We start from the raw sequence: 18,860 nt of genomic DNA on the forward strand, positions 1-18,860 counted from the left end.
CTAGATAGGTGAACTTGTCTTAAAAAGAAATTAATTTTGTTAAGCAGGACCTTCCCCTTGTGAACCCATGTTGACTGTGACAAATGACCTCATTGTCCTTCAGATGTTTTTCAATAACTTCCAGAATGATTTTCTCCATAATTTTACCAGGCACTGAAGAGAGACTGACAGGCCTGTAATTACCAGGGTCTTCTTTCTTGCCCTTCTTGAAAATTGGAACAATGTTTACCGGCTTCCAGTCAACTGGGACCTCCTCACATTCCCAAGACTGTTGAAAAGTAATTGAGAGAGGTCTCATGATGACATCATCCAGCTCTCTGAGTACTCTGGGATGAATCCCATTGGGTCCCATAGACTTGTATGCATCCAACTGAAGCAGCAAGTCTCTCATTAAGAAAATATGATTAAGGAAATGTGATGCTCACACTGAATATATAAATAAATAAATAAATATTCTGCTTTAAATGCTGTGAGGGCTCCTCAGCACCTCATTCAAATACCAATAGCATCTCTCCCTTATTCTCTCCCCTCTTTTCCTTTTTTTTTTTTTTTTTTTAATTGTAAAATCTGACATGTCCCTGAACACTCCATGCTCCATGGAATATAAGTATTGAAAATTAGATTTATAAAAAGTTGTAACAGGAACTGATATTTTCTTCATGGTAATATTTTTCTTAGTTTTTTCCACAGAAATAATCTAAACATTTTTCAGGATCACATTAAAGGAATTTTCTTCTTGATGGATGAAAAGAAACTAGAGAGGGAAAAACTCACCTTCAATACTAGGTATGATAAGGAAGACTTTGAAAAAGACCCTGTTTTGGTCTGATACCATGAAAATATGTCAACAGTAAAGATTGTGTCAATTGCAATTTCTTTACTTACATATTTCCTTATTGTCTTGGGTGAATAATTAAAGTGTATTTTGGATATTGTTCACATGCTGACAATTTAGATTCCTTTATGAAAAGAATGAAATTTAGTGAACACATTGAAATACATGGCTGAAGATCCATTCTTCACTTTTTAAGTGTAGAAAACAATGTTTTTTTAAGGGTTGAAAACATACCTGACTTTGGGGGGTTGTTCCAGGAAGAAGGAATTTGAGTCATAAGGGAAGCTTGTGGCAACCAGTCAGATCTACGCATTTTGGACAATGAGAATTTCCACAACTGAATCTGAGCAAATAGGGAGAAAAAAATGTAAAACTTCCTGGGGTACTGGCAATAACCTTGAGGCATGTAGATTACTTAAGTCAGATTTTAACGGCTGGTTTGGGAACAGACTTTTATTATTTTAAAGTGGATTTTATCAACCTGAAGTGAACTGTTTTTAGGACAAAACCAGTAGTCAAAAATTATACTTGTGCGTAGAATTAGAGTTTGTAAGCTCTAGTTGCTACTTCCAAAAATGCAGACATCTGTTCAAGATTAACCTGAGACACAAAAAGATAGAGGAATGGGAATGACGTGCTGTAGAGCACCTCTGTAGGACAGGGCCTGGGGATCCTGCTGGGCAGCAAATTGAGAATGAGTCAGTAGTATGTCCTTGAGAAAACTGCATGAACAAAAACATAGCAGGTCCAGAGAGGTTATTATCTCCATCAACTTTACCATCTTTTGAATGTGTTGTCCTGTTTCAGGTCTCTGTCCTGGTTTCAGTTAGGACAGAGTTAATTTTCCTCCTGGTAGCTAGTAGGGTGCCATGTTTTGGATTAGGATGAGAAGAGCATTGATAACATGTTGATGTTTTAATTGTTGCAGAGCACTGCTTACACCAAGCCAAGGACTTTTCGGCTTCTCGCTCTGTCCTGCCAGCGAGCAGGCTGGGGGTGCAGCAGGAGCTGGGAGGGGACAGACCCAGGACAGCTGACCCAAACTGGCCAAAGGGGTATTCCATACCATCTGACGTCATGCTAAACAATATATAGGGGTGGCTGGCCGGGGTGGGGGGGCTGGCTGCTCGGGGATAGGCTGGGCATCGGTCAATGGGTGGTGAGCAATTGCATTGTGCATCACTTGTTTCATACACATTATTATTAGTAATACTATTATTATTATTATTATTATTATTACTATTATTATTATTATTATTTTCCTGTCTTAATAAACTGTCTTTATCTCAACTCACAGGCTTCACTTTCCCGTTTCTCTTCCCCATCCCAGAGAGGGAGGGGGGAGGGTGAGCGAACGGCTGTGTGGTGTTTAGCTGCTGGACGGGTTAAACCACAAGAATCTCCCAACAGAAGAAATATATTGCAAACTGGGGAAAAAACAAACAGTTAGGAAGATGGAGTGCCTCATGTAAAAGGAGAAACTGAGGGAACTGGTTATGCTTAGCCTGAAGAGGCAGTATTCATCTACTGCCTAAAAGGGAGTTATGGAGAAAATGGGGGCAGACCCTCTCTAAGGATGCAGAGCAAAAGATCTAAGAATCAATAGTCATAGTGCTGCATCAATGGAAACTCCAGTTACAAGATAGGGAAGGATGCTTAACATGAAGAGGGGTTAAGCCCTGTAGAAGGTCACCTAGAGAGGGTGGGGAATCACTGGCTTTGGATATTTTCAGGGCTTCACTGGAGAAGGCCCTGAGCAGCCTTCTCTAACCTTAATGATATCCTTTTTTGAAGAGGAGGTTGGACAAGATGGCCTTAAATTCGTTTCTAATATATATTTTTCTGTGATTTCACTGGCCATACGCTGAAAAAAATTAAAAAAAAAAAAAAATGGGGAACAGAAGATACAGAAAAACACCTAGACAGAAAATGTAGTTTTTTGGAAATTTAGTGTTTTTTCTTTTTTTTATTTTTTTCCTAAATATTACTGAGAAAATGGCATATCTCTTTCTTTGTTAATAACAGTTGCCTTCTCTTTGATTTGTGCTGTGTCCTTGGTAGCAAGACTTTGTGGAATACTTTTAAATAAATAGGATTACTGCAATAGTAACAACAAAACAAAAAACAGTGGGCTTGAGCACTGTTCTTTTCCATAACTGGATCTAATTTATACACCTTAAATTTTGTCCTTATTAACAAAAGAAATAAGAATACCAATAATGTAACATTGCAATGTTGGAAAACATGAAATAGAAACAAAGCAGTAACAATAAAAAAATGAGCATGTAGTACTGTTTTGTTGGAACTCTGAAAATGTATAAATCCATTCTGTTTAGTTGAGATTGTCAAGTCATAAAATCACTTCTTGAGGAAAAATGTGTTTCCGGAAGCAGACAATGACCAAGTATTGTAACATAATGAAAATGTCTGAAAGAACGTGGTCATCAGAAGATAATATTCATCTGTCTTAACATCAGAAATGGAGCTGTGCTAAAAACCAAAAGAGAAAGGAAACCTCTGATGTGTTCTGTGGCCATATAAAAATAGCTGTTCAGTTGCATCATGATACAGATACAACTGTAACTCTTTCAGCATGTTCTGGAGTTACTCTGAGGATTGTAGACAGGATTATTCTGAATTCTAAAATGTCTGCTCAATCAGAAAAGGACATATGACTATATTCATGTCAAGGAGTGTAATGAGAAAAGAAAATTGTATAAAATTAATTCATCTTGTGACAAAGATTATAATGGAAGTAAAGATTAACTCTGTGGAATAGAATAGTTTGGTATTTAATTCTCTACTTAGAAGTCTTAAAATAGATGTGTGCTTCAGTTTTAATGCTTGCCTTTTTTCTCCCCTGAATTTGTATGCAATTCTCTCTTCTTCTGGAAAAGTATGAAACCAGTGGATACTACAAAAACTATTTTTCAAGCTATATCATTTTGTAAATACTTTCGAGGCATCTGTGACCCAAATATGCTTAATAAGATATTATTATTATCAGTTCACTGCTACAATTTCAAAAGTAGATCAAGCATCAAACCTACATTTGCACTGACAATAAAAAATAACACATAACTTTTTAAAGATTGACTAAGGTCTACATTTTTTACAGGAATTAGAAATGCTTATCATAAAAAACAAATACATCTGAATAAGATTTGCATAAAATTAGAAACACTTTTCATATTATAATTATAACATTTTGTACTTTAAAAGGCCTTTTTAAATTATACTAGGATAAATCACTATTTGTTATTTCCAAGATAAACTTGAAATAGAAATTATATATATATATAAATATTTAAAATATGTTTTTTTAGGGCATAACAACATTTGAAAAGACAGAGAAAATGTGGATATCCCAGCCCTGGAAGTGTTCAAGGCCAGGTTGGATGGAGTTTTGGTCATCATTGGATGGAACAACTTGGTCTAGTAGCACTTGCTCAGCCTCACACAGCAGGAAGGTTGGAACTAGATAATCTTGAAGGTCCCTTCCAACCCAAACCATTCTATGATTCTATGAAATTCATAAATTAAAGGAAAGAAGGAAGGAAGGAAGGAAGGAAGGAAGGAAGGAAGGAAGGAAGGAAGGAAGGAAGGAAGGAAGGAAGGAAGGAAGGAAGGAAGGAAGGAAGGAAGGAAGGAAGGAAGGAAACAATATAACCCACTAGAAGTGCTATTACTTTATTATTATTATTATTATTTTCACATGAATAATCTTAAAAACTGTGCTGATGGATAACAACAGAAAACAAGAAAACCAAAGATTATATACAAGCTATAACCTAATCACAGCATTCTTTTCTAATAAAAGTTCTATCTTCATATATCTGTTTCATGTAGCTGTCAAGAATCCAGTGGCTTCAAACCTTGAGGTTTAATGGACTAGCTCTAGTCACAGAATCACAGAATCACAGAATCACAGAATCACAGAATCACAGAATCACAGAATCACAGAATCACAGAATCACAGAACTGTAGGGGTTGGAAGGGATCTCAAGAGATCATCGGGTCCAACCCCCCCTGCCAAAGCAGGTTCCTTAGAGCAGGTTGCCCAGGTAGGCGTCCAGATGGACCTTGAATATCTCCAGAGAAGGAGACTCCACGACCTCCCTGGGCAGCCTGTTCCAGTGCTCTGTCACCCTCACAGTGAAGAAGTTATTTCACATATAGGTGCGGAACTTCCTGTGCTCTATCTTGTGGCCATTGCCCCTTGTCCTGACCCCACAAACCACTGAAAAGAGGTTGGCCAAATCCCTCTGTCTCCCACACTTCAGGTATTTGTAAACATTGATAAGATCCCCTCTCAGTCTTCTTTTCTCCAGGCTGAACAGACCCAGGTCTCACAGCCTTTCCTCATAGGGAAGATGCTCCAGGCCCCGTATCATCTTTGTGGCCCTCCGCTGGACTCTTTCCAGGAGATTCCTGTCTTTTTTGTACCAGGAAGCCCAGAACTGGACACAGTACTCCAGGTGAGGCCTGACCAGGGCAGAGTAGAGGGGGAGGGTCACCTCCCTTGACCTTCTGGCCACACTCCTTTCAATGCACACCAGGATCCCATTGGCCTTCTTGGCCACCAGGGCACACTGCTGGCTCATGGTCAACCTGTCGTCCACCAGAACCCCCAGGTCCTTCTCCGCAGAGCTCCTCTCCAGCAGGTCATCCCCCAGACTGTACTGACACATGCTGTTGTTCCTTTCCAGGTGCAGGACTCTACACTTGGTCTTGTTAAACCTCATTTAGTTTCTTCCTGCCCAGCTCTCCAGCCTGTCTAGGCCTCGATGAATGGCAGCACAGCCTTCTGGAGTGTCGGCCACTCCTCCCAGCTTTGTATCATTGGCGTACTTGCTGAGGGTGGACACTATTCTCTCATCAAGGTCATCAATGAAGATGTTGAACAAGACCGGACCCAGCACCGACCCCTGGGGAACACCGCTAGTCACAAGTCTCCACCCGGACTCTGTGCCACCAGTCACCACCCTCTGAGCTCAGTCAGTCAGCCAGTTCTCAACCCACCTTACTGTCCACTCCTCTATCCCACACTTTCTCAGTTTGCTAGCAGGATGTTGTGGGAGACAGTATCAAAAGCCTTGCTAAAGTCAAGGTAGATGACATCCACTGCTCTTCTCCCATCTACCCAGCTGGTGATGCCATCACAGAAGGCAACGAGGTTGGTCGAGCACAATTTCCCCTTGGTGAATCCATGCTGACTACTCCTCATAACCTTCTTCTCTTCCAATTGCTTGGAGATGGCATCCGGAACAAACTGTTCCAACATCTTTCCAGGGACAGAGGTGAGACTGACTGGCCACTGGACTAGTCAGCTGTATGTATATTACATTTTGTGACATGCTTGCTTTTCATACAGAGGTAAGCCAACTACTGTCTTACTAATGCCATATTAGCAGTATAGTAATTTACAAGTGGCAGCATCTGTCTCCAGAGGGCAGCCTCTAGCAGTTCCTATACAATGTGTTTGCTTTTGGTATTGACAGAAAATCTGTGCTTGAGGGAACAACATAGATCTGTCAAAAGTATAGATAAACCACTGATTTTTATGATGGTTAGATATTACAGTTATTAAAGAAATGTTTTAGATACAGAATGAAAAAAAAAATAATAATACAACCTTTCAATCTTTAAAGGAAAAAAACTTTCCAAATAAGTCAATGTTCATTTGCTTTTCCTAATATCTAATAGAATAGCCTTAATATTTGTTGTCACCATGTGTATATCACTTCTAAGTAGTCAAACATTCCAAACCACATTAAAATACCGGAAAAGTTAAGAATAGAAAAATAGTAAGCTAGTCTGACCTTACCCTTTGGTCCAAAGAAATTCTGTAATTCACACTAAAAGGAAATCTTACAGGATTATGTTTCTTGCTGTGTGTTAGATAAACCTGATATACAACAAGCTACAAAAATTATGAATGTAAAATCACAGAATCATTAAGGTTGGAAAAGACCTCTAAGATCCTCTAGTCCAACCATCCCCCTACTACCAATATCACCCACTAAACCATGACCCTACAGACCACATCCAACCTTTTCTTAAACATCCCTGGGGACGCTGACTCCACCACCTTCCTGTGCAATCTGTTCCAATGCCTAACCACTCTTTCTGAGAAGAAATTTCTCATCATTTCCAACCTGAACCTCCCCTGACACAACTTGAGGCCATTCCTTCCTGTCCTATCAATATAAAATATAATGAGGATATAAAATATATTAACATGTTTAGGCAAAGGCAGTACGGTTTTGATAGTAACAAATGGTTTAATATATATTTTCTGACAATACATTTTTTTTGCTGCAATTTTAATGACTTTGTATTTTTTGTTTGTTTTGATTGTTTGTTCATTTAAAAAAAAATAAAATACATATATATGTATATATATGTCCTGCCAGTGTCTAAATGCTTTTTACATTTGTACCTTCCTTTACAAGAATGTGGTGGTTTTACCGGACTAGGCAGCTGAACACCACAACCACTCTCTCACTCCCTCTCCTTAGATGAGGAGGGGAAGAAGTAAAGGAAAGAACAGCTCACGGGTTGAGATAAGGATGATTTAATTAAAGGAAAAAAAGAAATAATTATTAAGGAAAGATTATTATTAATTAAACAATTTAACTAAACAATTTAACTAAACAATTAACAATCTAACTAAAGGGGAAAAAAAAAAGGAAAGGGGAAAAGGGAGGGGGAAAGGGAAAACTAAACAAAACAAGTAAAGGCTATGTGGAAGTGTAGAGGAAAGAAATTGCTCTCTACTTCCCACAAATGAGCGATGCTTGACCACATCCTTGAAGCAGGGCCTCAACGCATGTAGCCGGTGTTCGGGAGGAGGACAGACGTTTTCACAATGAGAGCCCACCCCTCCCCTCTTCCTCCTTTTTCCACCTTTTATTGCTGAGTGTGACATCATATGGTATGGAATATCCCTTTGGTTGGTTTAGGTCAGCTGCCCTGGTGATGTTTCTTTTCTCACATCTTTGCCCACCCCTAGGGGGGTTAGAGAGAGTCCTGATGCTGTACCAGCACTGCTCAGCAGCAGACACAACACTGGTGTGATACCATTGCTGTTTTAGCTACAAGTGCAGAGCACAGCACTGTATGGGCTGCTGCAGGGAAAGTTAACATCCCAGCCTGACCCAGTACAAAGAATCAAAAATCTCTAGGGTGGACATTGACAGTCTGTGCTGCAGTGTCCTATAGCTGGGTTGACCATTTATCCCAATGAGATATAAAAAGAAGCAGACTACAAAGCAACATCTGCTAGTATAAGCAGGAAAAAGAGATCATCCATCTCATAGGACACCTCATTTCCACAGCCTCATTTTAAGAACAGTTATCATGAATGAGACTGAATACAGCAACCCATTTGAAAACCAATAGACTTCACTTTCCTAAGACACAGTTAACAGCAAAACTAGTATTTCAAATACCTATTCTGAAGAGCTGACTGGGTGAAAATTTGTAAGGGCCAGAATATAAGACAATAATTGAAATTTAATCCACAGAAACACTATCATTCTATATGGCGCACAGGGCCCTGTATTTGTTTGAAAAAGAAGGGTAAGGGAAATTTTATCTTCTATCCCCTCCCATCTCATAACTGGGACATCAGAACAAAGAAAAAAAAAAAAAAAGAAAGACATTTACTGAGGAATGCTGGTAACTTCAGATAATATTATTTGTGTATAGAAAAGGGAGATTTCTCTCAATGTCCCTCATCCCCTTCCTATGAAACCTACACATATATAAAAGCTGCTGCTGGAATTTGCAACTGCTGTGCCTCTTATATCCTTTCAAATGTGTAGCAAGCAAACCCCTTGCTTTCTTTTAGCAAGCATACATACTTTCAAGAGTACAGGTGCCCAGACCTGTAAAATGGTGTATATAATAATGTATTTCAGCAGGAAACTGTTTAGGCAGTCATTTTGAGAAACCTGAGTGTTCACCCATTTAAAAGAACTAGAGAGGACTCTAGAGACCTCTTTGTGTCCAACAGTCTCAGTGAATAAATACTTTTCTGCTTAGCATAGCATCTTTTTTTCTCCCTGCACCCCACCCTTCACCCCCCAACACACCCCATAAGAGATGCTGTACTGGGAACAAGGAGACAAAGAGCCTTCAAAAAGCATATTAGAAAAGTAGCATAAGGTATATTCAAAAGAAAATTGTATAGATAAGAAATCCTAAATGAAATATCCTAGCATTCAGAAAGTGCATGTAAATATCATTTAAAATAATACTATTAAAATAATACTAAAAGAAAACTCTCTGTGAGCAAGAAGGAAATACCATAGCTTCCAGCTATGGTCTGTGAAGCTGAAAGCAGAAATGCTGCTATAAAACTAAAGCAGCAGAGCCTCAGGCACTTTGCTTGCTCTGTGGAGACAACACCCTGAGGCTCAAGAAGGCAAATTTGAAGTGCAGCAGACTCCTTGTGAGGCACAGGATATTTCTTTCACCTAGATACCAGCTGTATCAGGGAGAAGGAAGGAAGCCTGAATTAATGCAAAAAGTCAGTGCTTAGCCATTTTAAGAGCAGCAAAGTCACTTCAAGGAAGCCAGGAAGCCTTGCATTGCACCAATGAGCAGGGCAGGAGAAAAGGAATCCTTCCGTAAGAGTTTACATTGCAACTTCTCTATTGCAGAAGCTTCCTGAGAGCTTTACACCAGAGGTTTTGATGCCCCAGTCTAACATACCAGACATATAATATAATGACTGCAAATGAAGACAAAAGAAGGGTATTTCTTTACTTGCTGTTCTCTTTCTCTCATAAATTGTAAATAGCTTCTATTCGTATGGATTTTGTCATTAAAAACCTCACTGACATGGGCCAGGAATTTCATCTATCCCTTTTATAGCAACATTTGAATCCCTTGAAGGTGAATGTTCTTTCTTTGGAATAAAGCCAGTCAAGTGGAACATTCTAGGCAGAAACTTTTCTTTGAGAGAAAGAGAGTTGCTTTAGGGACAAGTCTATTTCTTTATTCTAATATATTCCTTCTTTGGTGCCAGTGACTCTTTAGATTCTTTATCAAAGTCAGAGGACAGCACACACTTTCTCATCCTTATAACTGACTGGTTTTTAATCCCCTAAAGGAGAGGTCTTTAATATTTAAATTATATTAATACACTACTTTTTTTTTTTTTTTTTACCTTATCGTTTTTATTAGCCAATAGATTATTTTCCCAATTAAATTTTTGGGGGTTCTGTTTTTATTATAAGGCTAGTCTAATATTATTTTTTTATTATTATTTTTAAGTACTCATAAACAAGCAAACAAAAAACACCACTGAAGTAATTCCTAAATTTCTGTTTCTGAGTAGGTCTATAAACCTAAGGAGAGATCTTCCCCTAATGATATTCTTTTTTTTCAGTGTATTTTGTTTCAGTAACATATTAAAAATAATAATAATAATAATAATGAAGGCGTACAACATCGTGCACCAGCTGAGGGCAACTCTCACCATCTGGACTAAACTTAGAGACTACTTTTGTCTCACTTAACTGTTGGCTAAATGCAGAATTAGCCAAGGAAATCACAGCCAAGTAGAACAATGATTAAGATAGGTTTATTTGTCTTCCCTTTGCATTGCTGCAGGGAAATCTAGTTTCACGTTTTGTTTCTCCACACCTGCTGGTCCTCTTCATTGATGATATTAGGTCAGGAGATTCTTTTCTGTTGATTTCTTCTCTCCACTGTCCTATTTCTCACAGCCAGCTTTTATAGGCTTTTTAGGTGCTATAAAGAGTCAACTTTATTTTATTTTTTGTCTCATGAGCAATGTGTCATGTTTACTGCAGACCATCACTTCCATGCTACTTGTGGTCCTCAGAAAATCTCCTCTTTTTGCTATATCAATTTCAAGGCATGTAACGTTTGTTGTGAGGACAGTCTTTTATTTGCCAGCTTATCTGCAATGGTTTGGGGAATATACAATACTATTTGATAATAAGCGTGTATTTATAACATATTTTGTTGTTCATGGTGTGCTGCAAAAATTTGGGATGGGAATTTGGGAATCCCCATCTTTAGGATTTGAATATTTTTACTAATAACTATTCAGATTTGGCTTTTGAAGTTGTCAATTTTCTGTAAGTTGTTATTTCAAAAAAGAAGGTCAAAATTTGACCTAGAGATGGCTTACATTTTCCATACATGTCTGTCCCTGTGTTCACATGACCCAAAAGCAACTCCTCTACCAGTGTGAGGCTCTTCATGACTGTTTTTTTTTTTTTTTGCAAATTAATATATACTTTTGCCTATGTTTCCATTGTACAAAATAAAATACCATGAAAATATTTAGATACTTATCAACTGCATGAACAAAATGTCTTTTAAGTACCTGAATGGTGTTTGATTTTGTGTGATTATAGCTATAATAATCAGATGGATAATCCAGATTAATTAGGGCTCCCCCTCCCCTCCCCTCCCCTCCCCTCCCCTCCCCTCCCCTCCCCTCCCCTCTCCTCTCCTCTCCTCTCCTCTCCTCTCCTCTCCTCTCCTCTCCTCTCCTCTCCTCTCCTCTCCTCTCCTCTCCTCTCCTCTCCTCTCCTCTCCTCTCCTCTCCTCTCCTCTCCTCTCCTCTCCTCTCCTCTCCTCTCCTCTCCTCTCCTCTCCTCTCCTCTCCTCTCCTCTCCTCTCCTCTCCTCTCCTCTCCTCTATTAATTATTTACTCTCAGAGTGTATCATCTTGTATATTTATTGGCATTAAGTTTATCTATTATGCTAGGCCTGTTTGTTTTTCCATAATATTAAAGTGGATACTTCATTTGCATTTATCTTAAAAGTCTTTCCTTCCAATTATATTTTCACCTGTAATTGTAAATCAGGTGTCTTCTCTTTATGCATTCCTTTCCTAAATCATTCTTCTCCAGTTCTCTGTCCTGTGAATTACGTCCATCAATAATCTCTTCATTTAAATTAATCTCTATTTTACATGTCCTACATATCTTTTTGAAGACAGACCAGCTTTCTCCTTGGTTGTACTTGGATGTCTATTGACCTGTCTGTCTATTGACCTGCTTCCTGCAAACCCTTTTTTTCAGATTCAAATTCTTCTCATTCTTCCTGTCTCACTTAGATTGAAACTGACCACCAACAGCTTCCTCTGCTATTCCCTGATCTGCACTTTGTTTCTCAATGAGCACTTAGTCATGAGCTATTTGAATACCTTTTTCTCAGTGTCAGCTTTGAATCCATCTGTAACTCCAGTGACACTTCCTTGTCAGCAATATCAATTACAGAAGCATCTTTAATTTGCTATTCTTTATCTGATCCAAAGTTGCAGGGCTCAGCCAGTTCAGACAATGACTTAAAAATGCTTGGTATTATAAATTGAAGTGAATAAATACTACACCTAGTGTTTCCCTGGCAGAATATCCTCCAGCACCTACTCCCATATATGCAATGTTCTTGACATTCTTGACTCCTTCAGTGCTATGATTTCTATGATTATTTTTGTTTGGAAAGTACTAGGCTCATTTCAGGAAAAAAAAAAAAGTCCGAATAGCAAACATATCTGAAAAAATTCATCTTGCAATGCAAACACAGCATGAAAGTATTTGTAAAAAAGAACAAGAACAAGAAGAAGAGAAGAGAAAAAAGAAGAGTGGAGAGCAGAGCAGAGCAGAGCAGAAAGAGAAGAGAAAAAGGGAAGGCAAGGCAAGGCAAGGAAAAAAGAAAGCATGCGGTATGGGACTACTTGGGGAAAACGTCTGTTTTATGGTCCCATGCCAGTCTTTACAATGAGCCTTTTACATAGAAATGGAACTTATCTATGAATAAATTCTACAGATCCCAGGAAAATCCATCAAAAGTATTTGACACAATAATCTTTGAGACCTCATTTCAAAGGATTTAAAATTCTTTGGGAGTAGATTTTGATTTCTTTCTCCTATCTACTTTTACACTGTGAAATTTCAGATCACTTACCTTCCTTGTTTAAGTGCAAAAGCTCTAGAAATTATAAAGATTTTTAATGAAAGAAAGTGGAAATTGGGAACAATAAAAACTACTTCAAAAACAAAATTCTCAGTTTCAATGTCAGGATCTAATGTAAATCAGCATTTTTATTAAATGAAAGATTAAATGTCAATTACAATATTCTGACCTCTTGAGTTGGAAAGAACTAGGAATTGACAATTAGAAAATCAATTTTTACAGTAATGCAGGTATTGATATTTGTTCTAAAAGAACCACAGGACTAAGTAATAAATTGCTGTGCTCTCTGACATATATATATATATAAATGTTTTTGCTTCAGCTATTTTTTTTTCTGTCCTGAGATTTCTGTTCAGTCATATTCAGTTTTATTTTGGATCGACATGGTTCAAAGAATAAATTTAAGGACATTAATTCATTTATATAAATTTTGGGGTTTTAATAGGTAATGATGAACTTCACACTTATTAGTGGGCTTGTTGGAGAGGTAATAGGTGGGAAAGAAGGAAGTCAGTATCTATAGACACACACGCATGCTGGTATCTATATAAGAATACATAGTTGACTGTGACTCAGAAAATGTGGAGATAAATCCAACAGTGCAGGTCTATGTAGAGGGCAAATTTAGGTACTGTGAGCCAGCTAAGTATTACCTGTGTGCAGGATAATACTCTATGTTTCCTTAATAATTACACTGATACACCTATAGTGTTTTTGGTTCTGGATCCAGGTCAGCTATGAACAGCTCTGAGACACCACAAAGACCCAAGCAGGTTTACAAGTTTAAAGCAACAGGAAAATGTATTTGCAAGGTCTGATTCTGCAGTAAGTATCTGGATCGTAGAGGCTTTTCTAGATTGTGACAAGCATTTCTGTGGGTTAGACCAGAAATATCTGTCAGGGAAAATGCATGGGTGGTTTAACAGAAATAGTCATCTATGCTAATCAAGATTTTCTTATTAAAAATGCTTTGTCACAAAGTTTAGACAAACAGAAAGGATGCTATGCTATTCAGTCAAGTCCCTTGGATGCATTTGGGACTGAATATTTCACGGTTTACCCGTCTCCCTCTATTTACTTTTGGTGAAGAAAAACAGCTCTACCAGCAAAATAGCTAAAGGTTATCAGATTCTCCATCGTTAAGTCAACTACACAAGGAACAGAGTTTGTAATAATTTTATGGCTGATAGTTCGTATCACACACGAGGTGAATTAATAATGTGGATATGAAGAAAAACAATTTATTAATGTTAATAACTCCTCCAATAAAATTTCCAGGAGGACCTATAGTGATAAATTGAATAATTATGAGTATAATTATGACTAACTAGAACCATAATTTCATGCTAATGCAATAATAATGACACAAAAGTGTAGATCATGAATTTTAACTGCTCAGTTATTTTAAATTTCCACAAGGAGACACACACACACACACACACACACAAAAGACACCTCTGTGTCTTAAAATCTGATCAAGTTATTATTTGCTGCCAAAGAAAAAACTATTCAATGCTTAAATTGCTTACACAGACATAATTTTGGTTATTTTATTATTTTTAGTAGACTGAAAATAAAAAGATCTTATTTTATTTAGAAATCTAGTAATATCCTGAAAGCAGAAAAGCAGAAAATGAATAGTCTGTGGAATACACCATGAATCATCTATTAATCCTCTGGTTGCTTCCGAGAAGAAAAAACAAAGAAACAAAAAACAATACACAGAAGAATTACGGATAAGTTTCTTTTTAAACAAAGAATTGCCATACTTGGGTTTTACTTTATTTCTGGGGATAAACACCTCAGAAAAGCTGTGCAAATGTTCAGTAGTGATATCATGTGCAAAATGCACCCCACAGAAAAATATAGTTCAAGGTCAGATCCATTTTCACAAAATCATTTTGGGCTAGGAGAAAGTGAAGTCAGCAAAAAATGAGAGGAATTGGTGAAAGATTTCTCTGAAGCCAAACAGTTTCCTTCCCGAGGATTTATTACAAAAACTAATGAATGTTTCTGGCTTCAGGATGACTCAGAGCAATGCAATTCATTGTCCAAGGCAATTGCTATAGTTTTGGTTTACCATGGATGAAACTTGATTTAGTGGATCCCAGTACTGATATAAACTGTTAGTTTATTAAAATTGCTGGAAATTAAAAGTAGTGAAACAAAACTAATATATCTTATACACACATCTCAAATTCTGCGTTTTGTTTTGGTAGGAGGAAAAGATTTTCTATGCTTATTCTTTGTAATATGGAGAAAAAGACTTGCCTTAGAAAATCATGTAAGACATACATATTTGTATATTGCAGGCAGTAATAGCAGTTATTTACTTTCTGTCTATGCATTCAAGCATGTGAGACCAAACACATTTATTAGAAAAATACACCTATGATTTAATTGTGTTTCTGTGATGAATAGTTGATTCACTTAAGTGGCCTGGAAGAAAAAGCCTCTTTTGTTTGTTTGTTTGTTTATTTGTTTGTTTGTTTTGTGTACGTGTGTGTCTGTGCAGGTGTGTTTTTGTTTTGTTTTGTTTTGGGTTTCCTAACAACTAAACCATGAAGGTTGCTTTCGATAGCAGCAGTTGGTGTGAGCCAAACTCATACCAAGGAACATGCTAACGGTATAACTATTCATTAATTTCCTATCATTGTTTCAGCCCATTCCCCGACACTGTTAAGTTAGGATAGGTTTACCTTAACAGTTCACATCTAAGGTCATGGAAGAACAGAATTGTAGCTGATTTATTTTCAGATATGTTGGGTCAAACCATTTTTCTTGAAGTTTTATTCTCACCATGAAACAAACCTGTTAGGTTTTGAAGATAAGGTTCTGAAAGGTTCTGAAGGGCAAAGGAGTCCAGGAAGGCTGGGCACTCTTCAAGAAGGAAATCTTAATGGCTCAGGAGCGGTCTGTCCCCACGTGTGCAAAGACGAGCCGGCATGGAAGAAGACCGGCCTGGCTGAGCAGAGAGTTGTGGCTCAAGCTTAGGAGAAAAAGGAGGGTTTATAATCTTTGGAAAAGAGGGCGGGCCACTCACGAGGACTATAAGGATGTTGCGAGGCTGTGCAGGGACAAAATTAGAAAGGCCAAAGCTCATCTGGAGCTCAATCTGGCTACTGCCGTTAAAGATAACAGAAAATGTTTTTACAAATACATCAACACAAAAATGAGGACTAAGGAGAATCTCCATCCTTTACTGGATGCGGGGGGAAACTTAGTTACAAAAGATGAGGAAAAGGCTGAGGTGCTCAGTGCCTTCTTTGTCTCAGTCTTTAGGGGCAAGACCAGTTGTTCTCTGGATACCCGGTACCCTGAGCTGGTGGAAGGGGATGGGGAACAGGATGTGGCCCTCACTGTCCATGAGGAAATGGTTGGCGACCTGCTACAGCACTTGGATGTACGCAAGTCGATGGGGCCGGATGGGATCCACCAGAGGGTACTGAGCAAACTGGCGGAGGAGCTGACCAAGCTGCTTTCCATCATTTATCGGCAGTCCTGGCTATCGGGGAGGTCCCAGTTGACTGGCGGCTAGCAAATGTGACCCCCATCTACAAGAAGGGTCGGAGGGTAGACCCGAGGAACTATAGGCCTGTTAGTTTGACCTCAGTGCCAGGGAAGCTCATGGAGCAGATTATCTTGAATGTCATCACACGGCACTTGCAGGGCAAGCAGGCGATCAGGCCCAGTCAGCATGGGTTTATGAAAGGTAGGTCCTGCTTGACGAACCTGATCTCCTTCTATGACCAAGTGACGCGCTTGGTGGATGAGGGAAATGCTGTGGATGTGGTCTACCTTGACTTCAGTAAGGCTTTTGACACCGTTTCCCACAACATTCTCCTCAAGAAACTGGCTGCTCATGGCTTGGACTGGAGTACACTTTGTTGGGTTAAAAAGTGGCTGGATGGCCGGGCCCAAAGAGTTGTGGTGAATGGAGCCAAATCCAGTTGGAGGCCAGTTACTAGTGGAGTCCCCCAGGGCTCAGTGCTGGGGCCAGTCCTCTTTAATATCTTTATCGATGATCTGGATGAGGGGATCGAGTGCACCCTCAGTAAGTTTGCAGATGACACCAAGTTAGGTGCGTGTGTCAATCTGCTCGAGGGAAGGAAGGCTCTGCAGGAGGATCTGGATAGGCTGGACCGATGGGCTGAGGTCAACTGTATGAAGTTCAACAAGGCCAAGTGCCGGGTCCTGCATCTGGGGCGTAACAACCCCAAGCAGCGCTACAGGCTGGGAGATGAGTGGTTGGAAAGTTGCCTGGCAGAGAAGGACCTGGGAATACTGGTTGATAGGCAGCTGAATATGAGCCAGCAGTGTGCGCAGGTGGCCAAGAAGGCCAACAGTATCCCGGCCTGTATAAGAAGCAGCGTGGCCAGCAGGTCTAGGGAGGTGATTGTCCCCTTGTACCCGGCTCTGGTGAGGCCGCACCTCGAGTATTGCGTTCGGTTTTGGGCCCCTTGCTACAAGAAGGACATGGAGCTGCTCGAGAGATTCCAGAGAAGGGCGACGAGGCTGGTGAGGGGTCTGGAGAACAAGTCTTACGAGGAGCGGCTGAGGGAGCTGGGGTTGTTTAGCCTGGAGAAGAGGAGGCTCAGGGGAGACCTCATCGCTCTCTACAGGTACCTTAAAGGAGGCTGTAGAGAGGTGGGGGTTGGTCTATTCTCCCACGTGCCTGGTGACAGGACGAGGGGGAATGGGCTAAAGTTGTGCCAGGGGAGGTTTAGGTTGGATGTTAGGAAGAACTTCTTTACTGAAAGGGTTGTTAGGCATTGGAATGGACTGCCCAGGGAGGTGGTTGAGTCGCCATCCCTGGAGGTCTTTAAAAGACGTTTAGATGTAGCCCTTAGTGATATGGTTTAGTGGAGGTCTTGTTAGTGTTAGGACAGAGGTTGGACTAGATGATCTTGGAGGTCTCTTCCAACCTAGGCGATTCTGTGATTCTGTGATAAATTCCAAAGAGAATTTAAAGCGCTTCTAATAGAGTCACACTCTTCCACCAATTAATAAAAAAATACATAAATATATAAATTAAAATAAAATAATAAAAAATATACTTAACAAATTGTTTAATCTGTTGTTTATAGAGACCGTATAGAGTTTATAACTAAAACTACAGAAAAGATGAAGACTACCACAGCCTGACAAAGAACAGTATTAGCTGCACTCTGAAACACTCACCCATTTCTCACACAATTTTGTCAATGACCAATAAATGAACTCAGATTGGAAACTGTGAGATGTTTCAGTAACTGTTGCTGATGATCTCAAGAATTCCTAAACATAACTGTCAACCATAGAAGTACAGTTTCATCAAGCATGATTTCGTGGGTATCAAATTTGTTGTTGATATATATGTTATATATGAATTAGATTAGACATATAGAAAATTAACATATAGACTGTATGTTTAAAAACATAGGATGTGCTTTAAAACCCTACAGATATAAATTAGACTTAAGTATATATTTAAATATAGTCACATGATTAAGGGCTTTGTTGATACAGATAGAGAACTGAATCCAAAACAAGTTATGAGAAATGGGAAGATAATCTGGTCATTAAATTATGACCATGGCAGTCTATCTACCATGGCACTCTATTATATCTATTATCTACCTACCTACCTATTTACATACCTATTTATCTATCTAATATAGTCTGTGTATCTGTGACTAAATATCAGGAAGTTTTTTTAAGTTAAATATTTGTGTTTATCGTGATTCATGAGAAAAAGTAAAAAGAGTAAGAAGAAGGGGAAGGGAATGGGAGAATGGGGGAATGGGAAAAGGAGTGTGAAGAGAAAGGGGAAAGTGCAGAAAGAGAAAGGGAAGGAGCAGAAAGAAACACAATGTGAAGGGAAAGGAAGAAGAGGGAAGGCATGAAGAAGGCTAAAGAAACCTTTTCCTGAAAGAGATGCTAAAAAATAACAATAATACCGCCTCCCACCCCCCAAAAAAGCATAATTTCTTCATTTGCTTGAATTGATTTTTGACCTACTTTGTTATGACTTATAAATTGTAGAATTCCGTTTAAATTAATTTTGAAAATTTTTTGA

Source organism: Anser brachyrhynchus (genome assembly GCF_964034855.1).
Source record: "Anser brachyrhynchus genome assembly, chromosome: 1".
In the NCBI taxonomy this organism is placed as follows: domain Eukaryota; kingdom Metazoa; phylum Chordata; class Aves; order Anseriformes; family Anatidae; genus Anser; species Anser brachyrhynchus.